A 24,989-nucleotide genomic window follows, 5' to 3' on the forward strand; every position below is an offset into this window, starting at 1 on the left:
GAGTATGGATTTTGGGGTTTTTTTAATTGTGAATAATATAGAGAGAGTATAAAGAGATATTAGAGTATGTTAGAAATATTATATAGATATTTAGATACATCAGGAAAAAAGGAATGTATAAAATCAATGAGCTAAACACTCACTTTAAGAAATTAGAAAAATGACAGCAAACAAAACTTGAAAGGTGGAACAATGGGAAAAAAAGAAAAAGCGAAAGAAGTAATTAATAAAATAGAAAATAAACAGACCCCAGAGACGATCACCAATGCCAAAGTTTGGTTCCTTTTAGATACTACTAAAACTGGTAAATTCTTGGTGAAATTGATCAAGAAAAAGAGATGGACAAACAACCATTATCAATAGTGAATAAGGACATATTACTATGAGTAACATGGAAATGCACTTATTTAGTTATTTATTTTTTTAGATTGAAGAATTTATTTTTTGGTGCAGAAAAATTAAGACATTATACTAAATCAAAACTCAGCTAGTTAGCAATTCGTGAATGCCAATTTTAAGGATTGTTTCTAGACAGCTTCATATACCTGTTTTGTTTATTTGAAGGTTAGATTAGCATTAGGGTCATATTGAAATATGCAATAGAGGGTATCCAGATAGGTAAAGAAATCTAATCACTAATGACAATAATAATAACTATTAACATTTGATATAAATTATGATGATCTGTGCAGTGGTGAATCTATAGAGTAGAAATTTTGAAAGAATTAAATAGCTGAGTATTATATGAAAAATCTCTAAAATATATATATGTAGATATATATATATATATATATGTTTTAGGTGAACAAAAAAAATCAAAGTACAGGAAATGTGTAGTTTATGAAAACATTTTATTAAAAAGGTCTAAAATAACATTATATATTCATATCTGCTTTAATAGACATATAAAAATTCCAGAAAGATGCAAAAGGCAGGGGTTAGTCTTGTGGGGTTGAAAGTGAGAACCAGATGGCTTGGGGACAAAGTGGCCATAAGGCTTTTCCCAGTGCATCTTTAAACATAAACATAAAAGACATGATAGATGTAAATCTATATATATACTTTTTAAATGCTGTGCATTGCATAATTTCAATGCCCTTCATATCAGATTCTAAGTGCATGAGATCCTAGGGGGAAGCATTCCCTAAAACCTCCTGTGAATGGGATATGAAAGGGCACACTCAGGTCATGCACTACAGCAGGCCTGTTTTAGATCCATGTGATATGTTACATCATTTTTTTTAATTACATTGGAAATAGAAAATAAAATAAAATGAATTAAAATTGCAAGAATTGGAAAGAAAGGAACAAAGCAATCATTATTTGTAAGAGATATAATTGCCTCCGTAGAAAGGGACAAAAAGTCAGCAAAGATTGAACTAATGTTCTTTCAATTTGCTATCACTGCAAACAGGAACACTTCAGTACCATATTGTTAATTAAAACAATTCAAGCTAATTCAGGCCACACTGAATTTTCGGAACTCCTAGAGTGGGTATAGGTCATTCATTTTTAACACTTTGCTGTGTGCTTCCTTGAAGTATCATAGAATGGTGTCATACGTTAGTTTGACCTGTCTCCTTGGACAGCAGAATCCCAGAACACAGAGATTCTATTTTATGATTCTTTCTTTAGCCCCATGGACTGTCTCAACTTGTGGGCAGTTTGTGTTGAATAAGTGTACTCGTCTTCAAGTGATACTTGGATTGAGTAAATAAATCCAACAGGACATGGACATCCTAGGTTTTGTGAACTGTCAAGATCATGCTGTCATGCAGGACAAAGTATGTCCCCAGACCAACAGCATCAGCATCAGTTGGGAACTTAGAAACACAAATTTTTGGAACCCCAACCCAGACCTACGTAATCAATGGGTGGGTTTTACTGAGACCCCCAGGTGTTTCTGATGGATGCTGAAGTCTGAGGGCTCCTGGTCTAGGAGTAAGAGTATCACACAGAGACAAGATGACAGATATCTCAGAAAATTAATGATCTGGAATCACTTTTTCTGGGCAGTAATTGTTTGCACCAGTTCTCTTTTTAGTAGCCTTGTACTCATCTAATTACTTTGCAGAAAGTTGCCCTTGACTCTCATGTCATACATTTAGGGTTAGACGCACACACCTGCGAATTTCCCACAGAGCGGCATTCCTCAAACTTTGCTGGGCAGAGACTGCCATGTGGAGGGCTTGCTGAAAACTCTGCCCTACACTTGGAACTTAGAGTCGCTGGATCTGGGGTCATCTCTAGAATTCTGCATTTAAAAAACAAAATAAGCCATCTAATGAATCTGTAGCAGGTGGACAGGGGACCACATTTGAGACCTATCACCCTGCAGCACTGCTATACAAGTTGTGATTGCAAATCAGTGGTTGGCATCATCTGAGATAGTGTTAAAAATCCAGACTCAAGAGTCCCATCCCAGGCCTATAGATTCAGAAACTTCATTCTAGCAAGATACTCAGGGCATTTGCTACGCATATTAAAGTTTGAGATGCCCTGTTGCAGGCAATTCGTGAGAACACTAGGGCCCATGACTCTGTGTGAGAAAACACTGGCCAGAGGGAAGGTGAACTAATTTCCAAACAACTATTTCCGATTGCCATTTCTAGCACTCTGTTGAATGACACCATTCTTACTCTACTTCACTTCTGATTACTCTTTTCTCCTCGATGACTCTACTTCACTTCTGATTACTCTTTTCTCCTCGATGACTGCAGTTCTAGGAGAAACCTAATACATACTATGTTTATAACAGTACACATATAAATAGCTCTAATGAAAACTCAATGGAAAATATACAGCATTACAGATGAAATTGATGTAATTAACAATAAATTACGTGGAATCCTTTATGTTTTAGTAGATCAAAATAAATTAGTTGATTGTAGGAAGTTAATAATTAATTTGAGATGTTTATGGCAAGTTATTGACCCAATAATGTATTCTGTTTTCTTTCTAGATTTTAATATTTATATAATTTAGCAGTTGTTTTTTTAAAAGGGGAATATTTTAAAGTCTTATAATTGGATCTATTTCTATTAATTTATAGTCAAGTGGAGTACATTTATTTAAGATTGAGAAATACCATTTGCATTGCATTAACATTTTGCTAAGAGAGACAAAATGTTGATACTTATTAGTATAAAGGAGCTTATTAGACTTCGAAGACATGGCTTTGAATTGATTTCAGTATAAGCGAAACTTTTCATTTTTTTAAAAATATGGTTATTTGGATACTTAGCCACTTTTCTTGTTTTCTTTGTAGTTTTTTTTAAACTCTATTTTTTTTTGCTTGTGATTTTCATAATTTATTCATCTTTTTCTCTGTATTTATACCTTAGGGACTGTCCTGCAGCTCTTGGTAGTACTTAATGACTAAAAATATCTAGATGTCTCAGAATTAATGATGCACTTAGAGTCTCTAAATATTGCAGAATGCTTGCCTAAACTTGGGCAGAAACCTGGCCTCCTGTGGGGTGTTGTATGGGCACACATCCCTTTGGAAGTAAGATGGGATATAAATAAACACATGCGTAAATAGATGTGGCCTGATGGAAAAAGCTACAGGCGGATTCTTCATCTAAAATTATACACATGACTATCTGACATTCCATCACTATAAGGCATTCCTTCAAGAGACTGCATCTTCAGAATCCCACATGCCCTTGAGAGGGATACACCTTATGTCGTGCTTCTGAGCGATTGTCTTTAGATTGCAGAGAGTGTGAGAATAAGCATCACTGGGAAGGGATCAACAACCCAGCCAGGGAGCCACAAGCATGCCAAACACAAGTTCTGCCTATTTGTTAAATTTTCTAACTCAGAGATTTTAAAGACAAATGAAGGTCTTTTATTAACAGAGAAATGTGTCTTTTTAAATTTGCATTTACATAGAGAGAAAAGCCCAGCAGGGTTGTTTGTTTTCAAATTAAAGAAGCATAAGAATAAGTTATATTACATCTGGGAAAAGATGGGGCCCCTGGCTGGGATGCAGGCCCTCCGTCCACTAGACTCGAAGACCTGATTATCCACTCGACTTTGCTAAGTATCTGGTGTATTTTGAGTGATTGGCTTTGTCTCTCTGGGCACAGGTTTTCTCACCTCTACAGCAAATAGGACTAGATGATCCCGAATGTCCCTGCACTGCGTTTGTTTCCCAAAGAATGAAAACAAGTGAAAAAGAAAATGAGTAATTCAAATTTTCTCTTCAGCTCATTCTAAAATTACCTCCTCAGGCTTACAGATCTGGAGTTGTTTTCTATAAATCAGTGAATTAAAAAAAAATATATTGGAGAAAAGGGAAAAATAATTTAAGCAAAGTAATAAAACCATTATTTCATGTTGAAGCTCCAGGCTTTGTGGGTTTTGAATAGAATTTAAAGCTGGATAAGTATTTTATTTCTGACCACGCATTAACCCATTCTTTAAAAGTGACTTCCTATTTTTCGAAGCACCGCAAAATTTCTCATCTCTTTCAGATACTGTACTAAACGCATTATTAACTGCATATGAATTTCATTTTTAAAAGTAGGAGATGAAATGACTGCTAAGTTCTTGCCTGAAGAGTTGAGAGCATCCTATATAAACTAGTGAATCCCATTAGAATGAATTTCACAATGAATACACACGTGAATAGTAATTATTGATAGAAATACAATAAATCCACCAACTCTCAGAGTGCCAAATGGTAATAATGAGTGAGTACAGTTGCGCCTGGATGAAATTAGCTAAAAATATGATTACAAATGTTTATAAATATAGATTTTAGAAGGAAATTTATATTTCAAATAATTTTCTCTGAACAAACCATACTTCTTTAAATATCCCCAGTATCCATATTTTTGCCTTTTTAATATCTAAGGCTCAAAGATGATAATGATGTTTGGTGTTTGGTTATCTATAGAGTGAGTAAATGCTACTTAAGGTGATAAAAGCAAAAAAATTTAGGAGAGGAGATGATGATAAAAGCTATATTTGTGTGTCGGGTGGAGCTACCTGGGAGATGCTCTCTACATCGCCCTTAGAATATTCTCTATCTACTTAGCCAATCAGTCGTTCTTTATAATAATGTTAAATCACTTAAGCCATAACTAATAATAGTACAAAACTTGAAATGAATTTATAGGTCCACTCTTTTAGGATTTGGCAAAATGAGGAATCTTCCTCACCAATGGACTGAGAGTTTCTATGAGACAGACATTTCAGGGCACCAAGAGATGGAGACTCACTTCAATGACTTGATAAATGGTGCCTTTACAAAGCAGTTTTAGGGACTTTTAGTTTTAGGGACTCCCCAGCTCGGGAGAGAGTCCCCTGCCCCCACCACAAAACTGGCCTGCCCATCAATCAGGCAGGTGGTCACAGGGAATTATCCACAACCCACAGTTCAGTTTTATGGAGAAGACCAGATGACCGCTCTTGAGAGGTGGGTGCTGGCGAAGGGCCAGCAGAGCCTACTAATCACACCGATTATTTACAATTCTTCATTCACAACCCTCTCAGTTAATCTGAGGAAAGTGCAAAGACGACATCCACCTAAAACTCTCTTAACTTAATGAGGCACTAAGAGATTGTATTTTTCACTGTTCTCTAATGGAAACATAGAACAGAAGCTTATACAATCCCTTAACAAAGAGATGCTACATATTTTACATTTCTTTCTTTCTTTTTATAGAAAGCCTGTGGGAAAGAGGTACATAGATCTTGGAATAATTTACTCAAGAGCAACCGACAAGGCTCAACACCAATTAATTCTGATATTGAATTTTTTAAAAAGTGACATTTTAACATGCTGAGTGCCAAGTTTGTTTTGCTGTCATTTCAATGACAACAAAATGTATTGGCTAGTCTTCATAACAACTTCTTAGAATATTAGTATATTATAGTGAGATCTTATATTTTATATATGTGATACAAGAAAGAGATTTTCCTAAGTAAGTGTTTATAAAAATTACTTGTCAATTCTGTTACTGGAAGAGCAGAATCTATGGCTGGTGATTAAAAGCATTTTTTTTCCATACCATACCTAACACAGACTATGAACAACTGTGTCATATTGATTTGGAGGATTAATTGTGAGAAGAACTAACTCATCTGTTGGAACCAGTGACTTACTAGAAATTTGTAACTTCCACCCTTGACTTTCTCATTTTTTACAACAAAAGAAGTTCCAGAAATAGCCTCATATGACCAAAAAAACAGATTTGAAGTTCAAGGCAAATTGTTAGTCATTATTTTTCCAGTGGGGAAAGAAAAAAGTGAAGAACGTCATATATTAACCTTATTGTACAGAGCAGCTGGAATATTAAGATGTAACCTCCTAACTTAATCCATTGATAAGGACATTCTTTTGAGTATAAAGAAATTAGAGACGTAGAAAGTATGCAGAAATCAGGGCTTCAAAGAATCTTGCAGTCTGATAAAACTGAACACATTTCTGTTGCTGAATTGGCAGAATCATAAATCAGTTGGTTGAGGGTATACATAATAAGACTTTTTTTTCAATAAGAGGATTCTGGTGGTTGGGTTGGCAAGTTTAAAATTTGATTTCGAGATAAGACTTAGAAATTATAAAAGTCAGATTGAATTTCCAGCAGATTCCACAGTGATGGAATATTCTATCATCTTCTTGACTGCCTCTCTTGCAGGATATATAAGCCTCCCAGCTTGTGGGCGGGCACAGCTGGAACAGGAATTGTTGTGCCTACCTGACCTGATTATTTCTGGAGTTTCTGGTTCTTTCCACTTAGCTTCCTGCTGTCACTTTCTGAAACAGCTTTCACAGGTGCGTTAGCCCATGGACAGTTGTTTACTGCTGAGCCATTCTCTGCTAAAATGGGCCAGTAGCCCCTTTGCAACTGAGAACCAAGGACATGACAGTAGAGTATTTTTCATTCTAACCAAAGTTGGAGGCCGTGGATTTAAAGCCGTGTCAATGTGCATGTTCTCATGGGTGTTTCCTTTAAAACTACATGCAGAACCTTAGAGCAGATATTCCTAAAATTCTTGGTTACTGATGTTAGTTAACTATACTGAGTTCTTTAAAGGGCACTGTCCTTTGAGCCCTCCTAGACCACATGCTTAAAATCCAAATTGCTTCTAAATTATTTAGAACTAATATGTCACAATAATATTAAAAACAATTTCTTAGAGCTATCATAGCTATCTTCTAATGACAAAATGCCTGCAACCCATTGGCTCCCTTATTTACAAAAGTATGAAAAATGTTGGTTATTGTGTGATGGAAATAACACAATTTGTGGTGTTGTAACACTGCCAGGCATTCATGATACTCATGTGAGCCTTAAAATTCATGTCAACTGTGTATTCGTTCTGAAAAGTCATAAAGGCATAGAGGAAATATTAAGGATACATTATTGATGAATGATTATATAACAAGCTTATGTAAAAGTGCATGGCATCTATTTTTGACCTGAGACCTGTAATTCATGGAATCACATTCTTAAAATATTTTATTGTGCTCTGAAAAAAATGTCCCTCAATGAATACACTAATATGGGGATTTGGCTCTTCTACCTGCCTTTGCAGCTTTGAGAATCAATTTTAAATGAAGAGAAAAGCACATTTGTAATAACTTCTTTCTCTATCTAACAAGCTTATTGTGTGTCTTGGAAATTAAGAAGCTTCTTATATTCCTACTAGTGAAATGACTCTCAAATTCATATAACATTTGTGTAAATTTACTCAGAAGAATATATTATGGCTCATTTTCAAACTGCCTCGCTGTTGGGGTGGTATTGGGCATAAACATGGATAGAATAAAATGCATGGAATATACTAAAATTTGTCACGTAAATATCTCATTTCACTGGATAGAAAAGATAGAATTGTTATCCGGCCAGAGAATAGAAAAAATAAAACATAAAATACTCTAAGTTGGATGCCCTCCATCACCTTCAGTCAAATTACATAGACAAGTTATACAGTTACACAAGCTGATTTTTTTCATACTTGACATTTGAGTAAAGCTACTTACTTTCTCACAATGTTAAAATTTTATTTTGCAGTTACCTATACTAAACATGACAGAAGCTATGACTAAAGTAAAATAGAATTTAAAATTAGCTAAAAACTCATAAAAGTTTGGATTGGGTTTCTTAACCTCCTTGAAATCAAGTACCCTAACATTTTAATTAAACAGAGAAATTTCAACATACTGAACTGAATCCTATTTGCCTAGTCAGGGAAGGAGATTTTAGGATGCTGGACTCACTAAATTGTACTGGTTTGGTTGTACATTTGACATACACATGGATAATCTGCCAGGGGAAAATTCTAACAGTGGGAAAAATATTTTAGTCTCATAAGCAATGAATTTGATATTCAATTTTGTTGATAACAATTCAAGTCTCCTGTCTGATACATCCAAAAGAATAAAGATATAAATGCTTTAGGTGGTGAAGGTGATGTTACGTCCTCTGTTAGAGTGTTCTGTTACTTCTCTATGGATTTTCAACAGCCTTTGCACATCCTCAACTTCCAAATATCTTTTACATTATCCAAGGTCAGAAAAACCATATGGCTTTATAAAGATCAAAGAGTGAAGCCAGAAACCCCACACTTTTAAAAGTAAAGACAAACTCCCCAGTACATATTTTAGCATCAAGTGCATATGGCACACGCTAACTGAAAAAATTTATGTGGCAAAGTTAACCTACTTAGAAGTGGAATAACGTGTCCTTTAAGGCAGAAAGGACAAGCCCATCTTCCAGTGGGAAAGTGATACAGTTAGAGACATCAGGGGAAGAAACGAAAGAAACTGGATTACAGAGACTCCAAATGACAGGTAGGAGCAGTACAAAGTGGAGAAATTAAGTGAGAAATTAACCTCCAACCTCTGAGGTCATTCTTCGTATTGAAATTCAGTTGTTTTAAGGAGTCCTTAATGCTAAAGACATGATTTTCTCATAGCCAAGGGGGAAAGTTCAATTACTATACCCATGTAATCATCCATTTTAAATCATTTTTGTGTAAAGATCGGGTGTATTGAATGGATTTGTCATACTCAGAATGAAACTGGTGCAAATGAAATTCCTGTTAAGGGGCATTAGCTTTACTATTCTCTCATTTGCTATAAAAGCCTTTAAGTACCAAAATTTGGGATAGACTGTGGCTTATTATCAGTCAAGTAGGGGAGGGAGGTGCTTCCTGACGGGTTTAAAAGCAAGTGGCTTTTTTAGTTTATAGTCTAGGGAAAAACATCAGTCTTCCTCTTGTTTTTAGGGTTAATTAGATACTATTCTTTTGCTGTTCTAACTCATTTGTTTTCTAGATCCTACTGCCAAATATATTTTAATGGTATTTTTTAATGTCAACCTCATTTTCCCTGTCATTACCATCCATGGGCTAATCAAACAATTATCTTGTCATTTATTTTATAAGACATTCTATAAAAAACCCATAGAATCCTTTCAGAATTAAGGGGATACCATTATATTGATCATAAACATTATTTTATTGAATATTTCACAGATAATTTTAGTAAAGAAACAAAAGTCTATGTAAATAAAAGGAGTATCTAAAAATTATTGAAACATTAAGAGCTGATGTATGTTGTTATTACAGCTTTTAGAGATTCCTGATAAAGTGATCTATGAGCAATTTTAACTGATGTATTTCAACAGTTGCCCGGTATAAGTTCCTTAGATTTTGACCATTAAATTATCATTTCTTTATTATTTAATGTGATCATTCAACATTATTAATGCCTGATGGGAGAATTTTTCACATACTGAGGTATGGGAAAGTCATTCTGGCTTACACACGATTTGACTTGAATTTTATGCTAACCAGAACAGACTCTTACAGCCTGTCAAACGTGCATCGTACATCTGCTTTAACCATTAGGGAAAAGAATGCATTTTAAAATCAAAATGGAGTAACTGTGGTTCAGCCATTCAAAATGGAGCTGGGTGGCCATAATTTCAGACACGTTCCTGCATCCCTGTGAACATGAGTTTTCTGACCCGTGTCAGACTGAAGGACACCACCAGCCGTTCTCAAAACAGTATCTGTGAATAGCTGCCAGCTGCAACCGTATGGTCTCAAGATCTCCCCTTGTAACTATGCAACAATTTCAGACCCCAACCAATCCTTGCTTAACAAGCACCCTTACTGCTTGCGGGCTCCAGTTATAATTCTTGACAAGCAACTTACGTAACTCTGTGTTTTTTGCCTTTATAAGCCTCGCCTATTTTGTAGTCTGGAGAACACGATTCAAGTGCTTCTTGGATCTGTGTCTCCTGGGCTAACGTCCTCAGTTTGGCAAGAATAAAACTCTTTTCTATTCCTATTATAGATTGTTTATTGATTATTTCCATCAACATAGCTAAACCTAACATTCCCCTTGAAAGAAAATTTACCCTCGTTTTAAGTCACTGTGATGGCTTTGACAAAATTTTAAAGAATCAAATCATGAAGATTAAGAGATAAGGACTTCATCTACAAGCAACGAGATTTTGTTGATTCCCTCCTACTCTGGGGAAAACCCTTAAGCTTGTCTCTCCAGTCATTCTGACCAAGGACAATGTGACATTTAGGGAGGAAGTCTGCTCCATTGGAAGCAGGCATTTTTGCCTCCCCAGAATGGATTTCCACTTGGATCAAAGACCAGTCAACACTGTCTTGGCCACGTTCAGTTTTAAACATGGCTTCTGTCATCACCAGTCCATCGAAACTGAAAGCACCGAAGGGGTCCACCTATAGCGTGTCTTAAAACCAGGGTCTATTTTGGCTTCCTGGACATGGGCACCTGCTGTATTTCCTCAGTTTGTCTGAAATTCACATCAGGGACTCTTTCTTAGTTTCTTACTCCCCTGGAACTTCTAATTTTCAGGGTTCTTCTACATCCTTCTATTCTTATCACTCAACTCTGGTGTCCTCTCCTGGCTTCCAGGCCATACATCTCCAATCTGCATCTTCTGCCAGTCTCACTGCTGAGCAGTGGGTGTTCGTCCAAATGCTGGCAGGCCAGCTCCACTAGGGTTTCCATCACAGACATCTCAAACTCATCACGTTCAAAACAAAACTGTCATTTTTTAAATTTATTTTGAAAAAAAATTTTAAATCTATTTTACTGAAGCATAGTTGATTTACAATGTTGCATTAGTTTCTTCTGTACAGAAGGGTGTCTTGGAGATATATATATATATATATATATATATATATATATATATATATATATATATTCTTTTTCATATTCCTTTCCATGATGGTTTATCACAGGATATTGACTATAGTTCCCTGTGCTATACAGTAGGACCTTGTTGTTTATCCATCCTATATATAATAGTTTGCATCTGCTCATCCCAAACTCCCACTCCATCCCTCCCCACCCCCACCCCCTTGGCAACCACAAGTCTGTTTTCTATGTCTGTAAGTCTGTTTCTAAAACCGTGATTTTAATCTCACCAAACCCGTGTCTCCTTTTGGGTCTCCCAACTTCCTGAAGGAACCCATTAGACATTAAGTTGTCAGAAACCTTCTCCTCTCCTATTCCTACAGCAACATGATAAATAACAAGTAAAATGGTACAACCTCTCTGGAAACAGTTTGGTAGTTTCTTAAAAAACTAAGTATGTGGCTACCATACAAACTTGTAATTGTACTCCTAGACACTGATGGCAAAGAAATGAAAACTTATGTTCACACAATATCATCCACACAAATATTTATAGACACTTTATGCTTAATAGCCAAAAATTGGAAGCAGGCCAAATGTCTTTCAATGGATGAATGGTTAAATTGTGACACATCCATACCATAGAGTATAGTCAATGAAAAACCAAGCTATTGATACAACTTGGATGAATCCTTATCTGAATTATGCTGAATGAAAAAAAAAAGGCAATCCCCCTAAGTTATATTCTATATGATTCTACTTACACAACATTCTTGAAATGACTAAATTATAGAAGCAGAGAACAGAGGGCTGTAGGAAGGCAGGAAGTCATGTGATGGGGATGGTCTGTATCTTGACTGTATCAGTGTAAACATCCTGACGGTGATACTTTGCTATAGCTTACAGGTAGATTATCACTGTAGATAATACAGGTAGATTACATTGTAGAAAGATTTACAGGTAGATTTACATTGTAGAAAGCTGGGTAAAAGATACCCGGGTTCTCTTCATATTATTTCTTACAACTGAATGTGAGTCTCCAGTCACTTCGAAATGAAAATAATTTTTAAATTTAATTAAAAAATACATAAAAATAAATTTGTCTCTCAAACCGTCTCATGAGTCAGGAGCCATCCAAAAGACAGAAAAACATACAATAAAGATTCTTCTCTATTCTTGTTATTTTCTTTGACCCTAACACAATGCTACACACTTTCTCTGTATTTTAAAACCAGCTTAGAGCACAGCTGGGATACCTGAGCTCCAACTTTGTCATGTAAAGACCAGAGCATGTTTGAAGTCTTCATTCAGAAAAACAATGCAAAATTGGCATCCATCCTGGTCAGAAGATGAAACTGTTTGCGCCAGAAATGTTAACAATGAAGTTCCCTTCTTTGACAACATGATTTTAATGTGATTGCAAATAAATTAAATTTGCAAACAATTATTTTGTGTTATCACATGGACCTTAACTATACAAGGTGGCTGTCCATGTCCTGGGGAGTAAGGGCATATTTTCATTTTGTAGATTAGATCAGTACCTCAACTTGTGTGCACCTAATGCAGCTTTAGTCAACAAAAGTTTCCTTAAGGCTGATAAGATTACAATGCTAAGGAATAGAAAACCACTGCTGTGTTGTAACAGCTGGTACAGATGTTGACAAGACAAGAACATCCTATTGTGCGAAAAAATTTTCATTACATTGCAGCAAGTAGAGAAATTGATGTAGTGCAATTACCCAAAAACGGCTCCATTTATGATGCAGTTTGGAATTTGTACTATTTACCGTGTCACGCCTGCCAAATGTGACTCTGCATTTAAGTTGGGACTGGTTGTCCTAAGGCAGACTGCGACAGCCCTTGTGGACACATGTTAGTAGCATCTGAACTTGACAATCTGAGGAGGTGAAGGAAGTGTACGATATTGCAAACTACAAACTCATTTCTAAACCCGTCTCCTCTAAATATTCTAAATATTTTCCTTAGTGCCCAGGTGGTGAGCACATTTTAACGATCACCTGTCCTCTTGGATAATGTGTTAACACTGGGTACGAGATTTGGCATTAACCCAGCTGTATCTTGCACAATTAGGATATACCTTCAAATGCAGAAATATGACAGGTTTCCTGGCAACCATTTTTGGATGGAATATTTACAGGAAAGACAATAATTTACCAAGCAGTTCTAAGTGAAGTCCCAGTGAAGAATATAAACTTGCGACAGCTTATAAGTTTTAAGAAATGAACCAGTCACCGATTCTGAGCTGCATCAGGAAGAACCATCCCAGAATAAGAAACCACCACCTGGAAAAGAAAAGTCACCAACAAAAACAGCCATTAATAATTAAAGGATGCATGAGACTGAGACAGCAGAAAGCAAGAGGAGACAAGAGTCCAGATTTGACTCCACTCCCACCTAGCAAAGCCACCATGAAAGACAGCCTCTCAGTCACCTTCCAGAGACCCTGAGACAGACAAACAGACCCAAAACCTAAAGAAGAAGATGTAGGCAATTGAACAGCTGAAAGAACAAACAGTACCTGGAAAACAGCTAGAAAAACATCAACGGGAGAAAATGCAGCAAGAGAGAGCCTTTCTCCACAAGCCAAAGACGTGGAATTGGGAATTTAAAATACACAGAAAGCGAGCAAGTTACCAGAAACCAGTGCAAACATTTCTTCTGTTAAACACACTGACATCTATGGAATACCTATGTGCCCATCCTTAATGTTCATCTATAACTTTAAAAATTCATTCAAGATTTTTTTAAAAAAATAGAGCAAGAAACCTAAAATATTTAAAAATAAATCTAACAAGTAATGTCCAAGAACTCTACACTGAAAACTATAGGAAAATTAATTAATTAATTAATTAATTTTTTAAAAAGTTGCAGAGGGAAATTAAAGAGAGCCAAAAGCATATCATGTTCCTGGATGTGAAACCTCAATATTCTAGATGTTCATTCCCTCTAGAACATATCTACACATTCTGTGCAATTAAATAAAATTCAGCATGAATTTTGTAATAATTGACAAGTTGTAACTAAAATTTATATGGAAATACAAAGAAGCTAGAAGAATCAAAGTGATTTTTTAAAAACAGAACAAAGTCAGAGGATTTACCCCAGCCGATTTCAGGATTTATTCTAAACCCCAAGTCAACAAGACTGCACGATACTGGTGACAAAGTAGATCTAAGGAACTGAAGAGAAAGCTGAGACAATAGTTTGTCGACTTTGGCTCTATTCATATTTGGGGACAGATAACTGTTTGTTGTGAGGGCTGTTGTGTGCATTGTAGAATGTTCAGCCATGCCCCTGGCCTCCATGCACTAGATGCTGGGAGCACCCCTGAGTTGTGGCAGCTTAAAATGTCCAGACATTGTCAAATATTCCCTGAGAGGCAAAATCACCCACCAGTTCAGAACTACTGGTTTAGAACTACTGGTTGACCTACACATTCATGGTAAATGACAAAGATACCAGATAATTCAATGAGAAGTGCAAAGTCATCTCAACAAATGATAACAGAAAATTAGACATAGACCCTTCACTCATGCCATACACTAAAACACTTGAAATGGATCATAGGTGATAATATAAAACCTAAAACTATAATATCTAGTACAAAAGGTAAAAACAAATTTATTTAAATACCTTATGATCTTGTAAGCACACACACACACACACACACACACACACACACACACACACGAATCTTAAAAGAAAAACGACTGATAACTTGGGACTTCATTAAAACTAAAACTATTTTTCTTCCAAAGAATTATGAAAATCACACAAGAAAATCAAAGGGGAATGCACAAACTGAGAGAAAATATTTGCAATACATATATCAGACACAGGACTAGTCTTCAGATTATATAAAAAATTCTTATAACTCATTAATAGGAAAAAGATGACCCGATAAACTGGGTAAAAGATTACATGGGTCCTTCACACTATAAGATATACAAATATCACTCCTCTCCAAAAAAAGATAAAAACACACAAAACAGATACTACTGCACACGTTCTATAGAGTGGCTGAAAAGATTCACAGGAGGATATAGAATCCCTGGGTGTCTCATACACTGTGAGTGAGAATGATAAAACTGCTTTGGAAACAGTTTGACATGTTTTTAAACACTTTAAATGCACACTTACCATAAGAAGCAGCCCTTCTACTACTAAGACTTACACCTGAGTGTTCATAGCAGCTTTATCTGTAATAGCCAAACACTGGAGACATCCCAAATAAGATTATAGGTAAACAAAATACGGTATACTTATTCCATTGAAAACTACTTAGCAATAAAAAGCAACAACCTCCTAATACATGCAACTTGGATGGATCTCAGAATAATTATTCTGAGCGGAAGAAAGGCAAAATCTCATAGCTGCTCTACAATTCCATTTGTATGAGATTCTAGGAAATGCAACTAATCCATCCTGACAGAGAACAGATCATCGGCTGCTGGGACAAGGGTGGGGGGTGGGGGAAGGATGGGGCAGGGGCATGAAAAAAACTTTTGAGATGAAAATGTTTGGTACCTTGATTATGACTACAGTTTCACAATGCATACCTGGGTCAAAGTTCTTCAAATTGTACAATTTAAGTATGTGTAGTTTACTGCAAGTGAATTATATCTCTATATAGTAGAAAAAATAAAATTTAAATTGACATACATTTTAATCCACTGAAGCAAATTATAGTTTTATTCTGCAGCTTTATTTTCAATTTTTGAGCAAAGCTCAGATCATGAAATTAGCTCAAGAATAAGATTATTCATGAGTGTCATACATTCCTTGGGGTTACTTTTGGAATTCTTCCCCATCATGTAATACCATTCAGGATTCTAGCATGGTCAATGGCTGCTCAGAGAGGGCACGTGTTGTCTCAAAATTCGTATCACACTTTCTATAATAAAAATATCTGGTTAGAAAAATATCATTTGGAATGTCACTAGCAGGCTTTAAAAATAAATGCTAAAGGAAAAATACAAAAATAGGCACATTTTCAGTTAAAAAATTTCAGAGAGAGTAGATGTTAAAAGCAGAAATCTAACTAGAAGTTAATTGATTGCCATTTAATATTTGACATTGTTCTTAACTTGTGCATTAAGAGCCTTGTCTAAGGGCTGAAGATGATTTACACCTGGAAGATACTAGCTGAGTCCACTGATATTAAAATGAAAGAAAGATTATATTTAGGAATATGATAACATTTGTTGGATATGAATTGAACATAAAAAGTGGAAATTAATTCTTAGAGTCTTTTTTTTTTCAAAAACTTGAGAGGCAACAGGTGGATAGATTCCACATTTCAAAGCAAATGTCTTGACCGTGATAAATGCGTGTGTGAAGTGCCATATTATTAAAACTCTTCTGTAGGGTAAATAACATTTCATTGCACAAATTAGAGGCAACTTAATTTTAAAAATCTGGAATTTGGGGCTTCCCTGGTGGCGCAGTGGTTGAGAGTCCGCCTGCCGATGCAGGGGACACGGGTTTGTGCCCCGGTCCGGGAAGATCCCACATGCCACGGAGCGGCTGGGCCCGTGAGCCATGGCCACTGAGCCTGCGCGTCCGGAGCCTGTGCACCGTAACGTGAGAGGCCACAACAGTGAGAGGCCCGCGTACCGCAAAAAAAAAAAGAAAAAAAAATCTGGAATTTGGTGGGAAAAACAAGTCGTACTAACATCTAGGACATTTTACTGGGATCCAACCATTTATATATAATATCCTCTGCAAGTCATATCTGACATCTGAGATCTTGAAGCAACATTGGCTTCTTTACCAGAGAAATTGACTGCTGAGCTACCAAAGGAAAAAAATTAAAACCCATAATGTGAATTACTAAGGTTTGCAACCAACTAATCACTCACATACACACACCCCTCAATAGCACTAATAACTTCTTAACATAAATGAGATTTCCTTCAAGGTGAGACGTTGAGATATTCTAAAGTGCAGCAGTTATCTACTACAAAATGTGTTGCATTTAAACACCACCTCAACAAATAAGCTTTTATTTAGCTATGGCTTTGTGGATTTGTGGTTTAGACTGGCCTCAGGGGACGTGTTTTCTTAGAGGGGCTCACTACATGTCGGGCAGTTGGCGGGCTCTGAGATAGGGCTGGGGGAGTGTCTGTGCCCCATGTCCTTCACCCTCTATCAGGCTACTTTGGACATGTTCCCCTGATCATGGCGGAGATGCAAGTGTGAGGGAAGCCCTCACTGTGACACGTTCATTGATCTGAATGTGACAACAACCACCGAGTTTAGAAGCAGACCCTCCCCCAATCCAGCCTCAGATGAGACCACAGCTCCAGGTGATGCCTTGACTGTAGTCCTATGAGGCTCTCCATCAGATGAGCCAGAGTCCACACTGAGGGAGGACCAGGACCATGATGAGTGGTAACCGAAAAGGTGTCTTGAATTCTGAGACCTATACATCAACACACTGGAGCATCAAGTACCTCATGGCCCCCTTATTTTTCCAGAGAAAAGAAAAGAACACATCATTTTTAGTGATTTTTAAAATTTTCATGCTGTTTTCCCCAGGGCTTCGTTTTTGTTAGTACGTTAATGTCTTAAATTGGTTGGATTTTTTGCCATCACTTCTGCCACTCTTGCCTTAGGTATCTGTCTTTACTCATTGCTTGTATGTTTGCTGATGCTGTCTGTGCTCATTGCCCTACACTGGGTTTTGTTTTATAAATAAATAAACAAACAAATAGTTTACTATTTACTGGCAACCTGATATATTTCCTTACCAGGTTGCCAGTAAATAGTCTGGATCTTTCAATTCTTCTGAACCCCTCATGCAGAACTGGGTTCAAGTTTATTCAAGTGTCCCTAGACACTGTCACACATAAAACCATTCTATATTACTTAAAATAAAAGTAAAGTAAAAAAGGTAACCCAAAAGAAAGTTGTTTTGTTTGGGGTTTGTCTTTCTTTTACTTTTCAATATCAAGGAATTGTCCCTCACAACTTAGACTTTCTCCTTGGAGAATAGAGCAGACTTGTTTCTTTCTCCTGAAAATTTCAGTCCTGATATTTGGGGTCCTTATTAGCAGTACCAAGAGTTCAACTCACCATTTCTCTCAAGAGACTAAAGACACCAAGTAAGTGAACATTCAGTGGCCAGCCCTCGTTCTCCAAAACTTTTAGGGTGGACCAATAGGCTCTTACTGCAGACTTTTGCTGCACGTGAAATAAAAATAATGTTTAGCCTAGAATATGAGCTATCATTACTTTGATAAATATGAAGATATTTATTGAACTATTTCCCTGTGTCCTTTACAGGAAACATTGCATCAAAAAAAAAAAAATCCTCTAGGGTTTCATGACCTTTCAAACCTGGGTTTCTAACCCCTATTCTCCTGAAATATTGGAAACTGGGGACAAGGGGGTAGCTGATGCTCATGATTAGGGTTGGGTAGCAGGTTCAATAGTGTTCAATAACTGCAGCAACAGCAATCATAGCCGTGGCAATAGAAATGATCAATGACCTGCCTTCAGGCATAATGTCGCTGATAATTGATCCCCGGTCATCATTGAGGAAGGGTGTTGATTTCTGTTTTGTATAATATGCTCTTTTGAAGGTCACAATATTAAACTTTTACAATCTGTTTTGTGTGTGTGTGTGTGTGTGTGTGTGTGTGTGTGTGTGTGTGTGATTTTAACATTAAGCATTTCATACTTCCAAATAATGCCAGCTTTTTAATCAGTTTTGATGGGAATCCTTTTGCTGCCATACCAAAAGATACAGGAAAAAGTACAAAGTTGCTGTTTAAATTCATAAACCCTAATTGTAAGACTACAGCTAAAACATAGATCAGGGTTTGGTGCTTCACCGTTTTCAATTTCCACTGGTATCAGCCCTTTACCAGGATTAATGATACTTATAAAACATTACCCTCGCTATTGCAAAATGTCCAAGTATTACTAAAATAAACCCTTCTCTTACCATTTATTGGGATTAATTTTACCATTCTTTCCTCCCTAATTACTTTTATAGGTTGCTTCCCTTGTTAATTTAATGAAGGGAGTCCTTTTGTTTAATACAGCTGAGTCAATGCAGTAAGAATTAGTCTCTATCTAATCAATGTCTACTAGAAATAAACTAGAAGTAATATTGCTGTAAATTCTAGTGCAATACATCTCTACAGACTTGGACTTTTTCTAAGTTTTCTTTTGTTTCTATTTTATACAGAGTATATACAAAGTATATACAAAATATACACACAAAGTTGAAGAAATTTAATAGCAATGACACAAATATGGCATAACCTATCATAATTGTTATAAGTTTACTATGTTGTGCACCTGGAACTAACATAGTGATGTAGCTCTATTATATCTCAACTTAAAAAAATATATATGAAGAAGGGGGGTGGTGAAGGGACGGACTGGGAGTTTGGGATTGGCAGATGCAAACTATTATATAAAGAATGGATAAACAACAATGTCCTACTGTATAGCACAGGGAGCTATGTTCAATATGCTGTAATAAACCATAATGGAAATATATATATATATATATATATAAAACTGAGTCACTTTGCTGTTACAGAAACTAACACAACATTGTAAATCAACTATTTCAATTAAAGGAATGTAGACACTGGGAGGAAATGCATGCAAAATGCTAATGATGGTTTTCTCTGTGGGTGGGGTGAGGATGATGGGTGATTGTTAATTTTTACTTTGTGCTTTTATGTATTCCTACCTATCTACAAGGAACATATATTGCTTGTAAAATTAGAAAGAAAACAATAAAAGTCATTAAAAATGAAAAAAGCATCAAGTTTTAAAAGTCCAATATCAACTAATCCATAATATAAAGTGAAGATCTCACTAATACTCTTCAATAGATATTTTTCTTAAGTTTATTAAAATTATTTACCTTGATCTATCTTTTAAAAAAAAGAGTTGTTATAAGAGTCGGATGCATCTCATCTTTATATCTTTCACAGAAATGTTACTAAGAATGAAGTTCATTATGTCACAGTACCTCCACCTGTGAGCATCTCCCAGGAAAAATCTATGTAGTTCTAGGACCACAAAGCACCATACTTCTCCTGAACAACTGGCTTGCGTTTAACCTTATAGACACTATTAAATAAGTGGTCTGATCTGTCCAGAAGCTGAAAGACAAATCTGGTTCCAACTAATGCAGTTCTTCTCCTGCCTTGGCTACAGATTCAAACCACTTGTGAAATTCTCAAAAATCTCACATTCCAGTATGAGGTCCACACCTCATAGGACCAAGCAAATCAGACTTTAAGGATGAAGGGGTCTGGGAATCTGTCTTTTTAAGCTGCCTAAATGATTCTAATCTGCAACTGTGGTTGAGAAATGCTGACACTGAGTATAACCCATTAACAGGAATGCATCTTAGTCACATACTTATGCCTGTTATGTATCTCCACTTTTGTTTCATCATCAATTTTAACATGTTATCTTGTTGTAGTTTATACATTCTTACAAGCTGCCTTACATAATTTTCAGAATCAAATAAACAATACTGTATGATTGATTTGAACAGAGAAGATTAAGCTCAAGAAGAAACTTGGCTTTGGGTCTTGAGCTCAGAATACAGAACACAAAAATCTCTATGCTACCTTATATGTCAATAAATTAATGTAGAAGATAAATACTTATATATTTATTTGAATTTTACGTTGTCAGTTTTTATGCTGGGTAACATTTTTTAAAATCTAAAATATGAATACAAAAATACCATAGGGTGCTTCTTAATAAAGACTGCACTTATACAATGTAACAAAATGGAATTGATCCATTGGAATTGATCAAAATGGAACTGAAAAGATAAAAATACCTTACACTTCATAATTGATACAAATGAATCAAGAGCTCAGAAAAGAATAGTCTCAATTATTAATTCTTCCCATTCAATAATATTTTTGATACTGTATAAAACCACAGATGTACTCGCTTTACCCCATATAGTAACAATAAGTCAAGAAAGCTGCAACTGACAGAATATAAAATTCATGAGGGCAGAATTTTGGTCTAAATTTTACTGAAATATCCCCAAAATCTAGAAGACTGATTGACACAGTACAGGCTCGATAAACATTTGTTATAACTGAGATGCATAAAATCCCTAGATGAGCAAACCTAAACACAATAAGTGATTCTTATTTTTTAATCCAGATATTCATAGATATATGCATATAAACATTTATGCTTAGGGACTTCCCTGGTGGTGCAGTGGTTAAGAATCCGCCTGCCAATGCAGGGGACACGGGTTCAAGCCCTGGTCCCGGGAAGATCCCACGTGCCGTGGAGCAACTAAGCCCACGAGCCACAACTACTGAGCCCGCGAGCCACATCTACTGAGCCCACGTGCCACAACTACTGAAGCCTGTGCGCCTAGAGACTGTGCTCTGCAACAAGAGAAGCCACTGCAATAAGAAGCCCACACACTGCAATGAAGAGTAGCCCCCGCTGGCTGCAAGTAGAGAAAGCCCACGCACAGCAACGAAGACCCAACACAGCCAAAAATAAATAAATAAATAAATTTATGAAAAAAAAATATATTTATGCTTAGATGTAACATAAATGTAAGCGTATAAATATTTATGCTCAGATATACATGTAAATATCAAAATCTAAAATATGTAACAAAAAATAAAATATGTAAAACCTAAGCATATAAATATTTACGCTTAGATGTAACGTAAATATAAGTACCTACATGTATATACACACATAGACACACAGAATGAAAAATAATACTTATCCAAATTGGAAAGAAATGCAATAAATTTAAAAGTGATTCATTATACAACATGGAGAAAACAGGGATAATGTATTTCTATCTTTTCATAAGTCTCAAAGTTACTATTCTGCTTTCAAATCATAGGGAAAAAATCCTATATGACAGAGTATGAATTGTGCTGCATAACTTATAATTTTACATTAAAGTGTATACTAGTAAAGGTAAAATAGTTGAAGACATATTCATCCACCGATGGTGTTTTTAAAACAATATTTGCATGAAAGGAGGTGGAGAAATAGTGAGATTCCATTTCAGACTAAAAGCCTATTTTATAGTCAACTGCCACTTCATAGAGTGGCCTGGTGTTGGAAAAGCAGAAAACATTTGGAGTTCATCACATTTCACCCCTTAATGGACCTGAAATGCCAAGTGTTCTTGACTCTGTTCTTGGGAGGCTTCCAAAAGGACGATTTAGGCCAGTTTCACCTCTAGTGAAAATCTGCCCGTGTTTAACTCAACTGCTGAGTGTGCTTTGGAGGACAGTTTCCAAAACAGAAAAAGAAACAAGAAAAAAAAAAAAAAACAGAAATGAGACACTCTGAGTTCTTTTATTTTTGTAATTTTTAATTAACGGCTCCTTTATGGAAAACTTGGATGTTTAACTGTGTGTTACCCTTGTGTGTTTGATGGAGTTGCCCAGACACAAAATCTGAAAGCAGGAAAGCCTTACTTGGATTGGCTATCACCCCAAACACCTCAACCTCATCACAACTGTCTGTCACCTGAGTGCTTCAGGCATGTCCCCAGAGGGTCTAAAACTCCCATGAAAGCCTGCAGTATATAATGAAGTGTCATGTTGGAGTGAAGGGCTAACTCTGCCTTTTGTCCTAAGTAAAGAACTGGGCAAAACCCTTTTCTTCTTGGTCAGATTAAATGAGTCAGTATGCAGACCTGATCAGTACTTCAGAGCTCGTCCACAGACCACGTGAGAGAAACAGGGTCCAGACATAGAACAGAAAATGAAGAGGTAAAACTGTGTTTATTCTCAGTGATCATTATCCTTTATATATACAATCCTTAGAAACCTACAAAACAACTATCAGAACTAATAAATAAAAATAGTATGGTGTCTGGTCAAGAAACAAAAGCAATTGTATTTCTTACTATAGTAGCAAAAACATGGAAAAATAAATGCAGATATAAAGGGAATTTTTAAAAATCTGACTTAGAGTAACATGAAAATCATGATATCTTATAAAACTAGCAAAAAAAGCATGAGTATAAAACAGCATAAGAAGCATAAAAATCATGTTACCTTATAAGGGTAAGCTTCTTTGTCTATAAAATTTGAATAGAAAGACTGCCGGCTTCTTGGATCGTTTTCAGGAGGCAAAGTTCTTGGTACAGTACCTCACATATACACTCAGAGTAAATGTTAATTGTTATTAACATTATCACTTTTATTATGAAGTGATTTTGTCCTTTAAAATATCCTGGACAAGATGGTTAAAAACAGGTTGCACATTCATTTTTCAAGTGTATTTCAAGGACAGGGATTTTTTCCAAATAAAAGAATCTTTAGATTTCTATCTCAGTTACTTGTGCATGGACTCTACCAATTGTCTATTTTCTGATCCTTAGTTTATGTAACTTGTCCCAGAATGAATGCTCAGAATGTGTGTGATGGTGAATACAAAGTCTAAAATGCACACAATACGACGTATCTGTATTCTTCCTTTATTTAACTCCTATATGTCAATGAGAAAAATGTCAACACTACAATAGAAAAGTGGGCAAAGTATGAATGGAAAATACATATAAGAAAAAGCAAACAACAAGCAAACACATAAAAATATTGTATTGTTTTAATAATAAAATATGCTAATTAAAACAGCAGTATAACATGATTTTTACTTGCAAACCAATGTGATTTAGAAGGGCAAAATATTCCATGTTAGGAAGGAAGCTGGAGAATAGGATCTTTATACTGATGACAAAGCTGCAAATTATTGCAAACTTTATGGGTGGCAGTTGTCAATATAGATTGAAGCAATAAGTATTTAAATCTTTGGACCCAGAAATACCATTAGGAATACATCTTAAAGCAATGATAAGAAATACGTATAATGATTTACATTGAAAGAATTTTATCACATTCTATAATATGAGTGGAAAATAAACAATAACCTAAATGTTTAAGAGTATGAAATTAGTCATATAAATAATGATAAAGTCAGAAAAGTGAGAATTCAAAAGACTATATAATATGTTTTAACAAGGACAAGTATTCAAGTAATAATAATAGAGTGGAGTGTATGATCCTAGTTTTAAGGTCTGTACATAGGTGTTCATTCTATTAATGCTGTCTCTGGATGGTGAAATTACAGGTTGCTTTCCTCTTCCTCATACATTCAGCATTTTATAATAAACACACATTATTTTAATAATTGAGGAGCACATACATGCACATTTATTTCGAGAAATGGGTTACTATAGTAAGAATTTTGCAGGCTTGGGAATTCTGTCTCAAGCATAACAATTATTTAAATATTTGAAATTTCTATAGCATTCATCTTGCATTAAATCCTTATTAGGGAAGATGGTTAAGAAGACCAATATCTCTAGCTTACATCTAACTGGGGAGAGTAAGCAGTTTCCCTATAGTGTAGAGCACTATATGAAAATGGAAGGTGCTTTGCTAGCCTGAGGGAGTTCTTACTAGCTGGCCAAATCATTAATTAGACCAACAGTTTCTACGGAGAGGCAGAAAATCAGAGGCAGAGGGAAACATAGCATTTGCACAAATGGCCATCGGTTGCAAACTGGATATGCATTAGTTTCATGAGGCAACAGTTCAGTCTAGTTCTACTAAAACTTTCAGTGTCCCCGAAATTAACGTCCTGGCATTGAGTATCTGATAAAGATAAAGAACTGTGTTCCTGGTGTGTTCACTGAATTTCACGGGATATCTCTAGTAACATAGAAGGAGAGACCAATAATAACAAACATGTGCTTATGGATGATTTGAATACTTCGTATATATTTATACATCATATATACAGTTATAATATGTATGTTGCTTATTCTAAAAAT

At 35.7% G+C, this 24,989-nt stretch overlaps 1 pseudogene; it reads left to right on the forward strand.

The window, feature by feature from the left end:
* The first annotated feature begins 1,730 nt into the window (after window positions 1-1,730).
* Window positions 1,731-13,870, forward strand: LOC137220698 (eukaryotic translation initiation factor 2A pseudogene; annotated as a pseudogene).
* Window positions 13,871-24,989: the final 11,119 nt, after the last annotated feature.

This window comes from Pseudorca crassidens, chromosome 1 (assembly GCF_039906515.1).
Source record: "Pseudorca crassidens isolate mPseCra1 chromosome 1, mPseCra1.hap1, whole genome shotgun sequence".
Lineage (NCBI taxonomy): Eukaryota > Metazoa > Chordata > Mammalia > Artiodactyla > Delphinidae > Pseudorca > Pseudorca crassidens.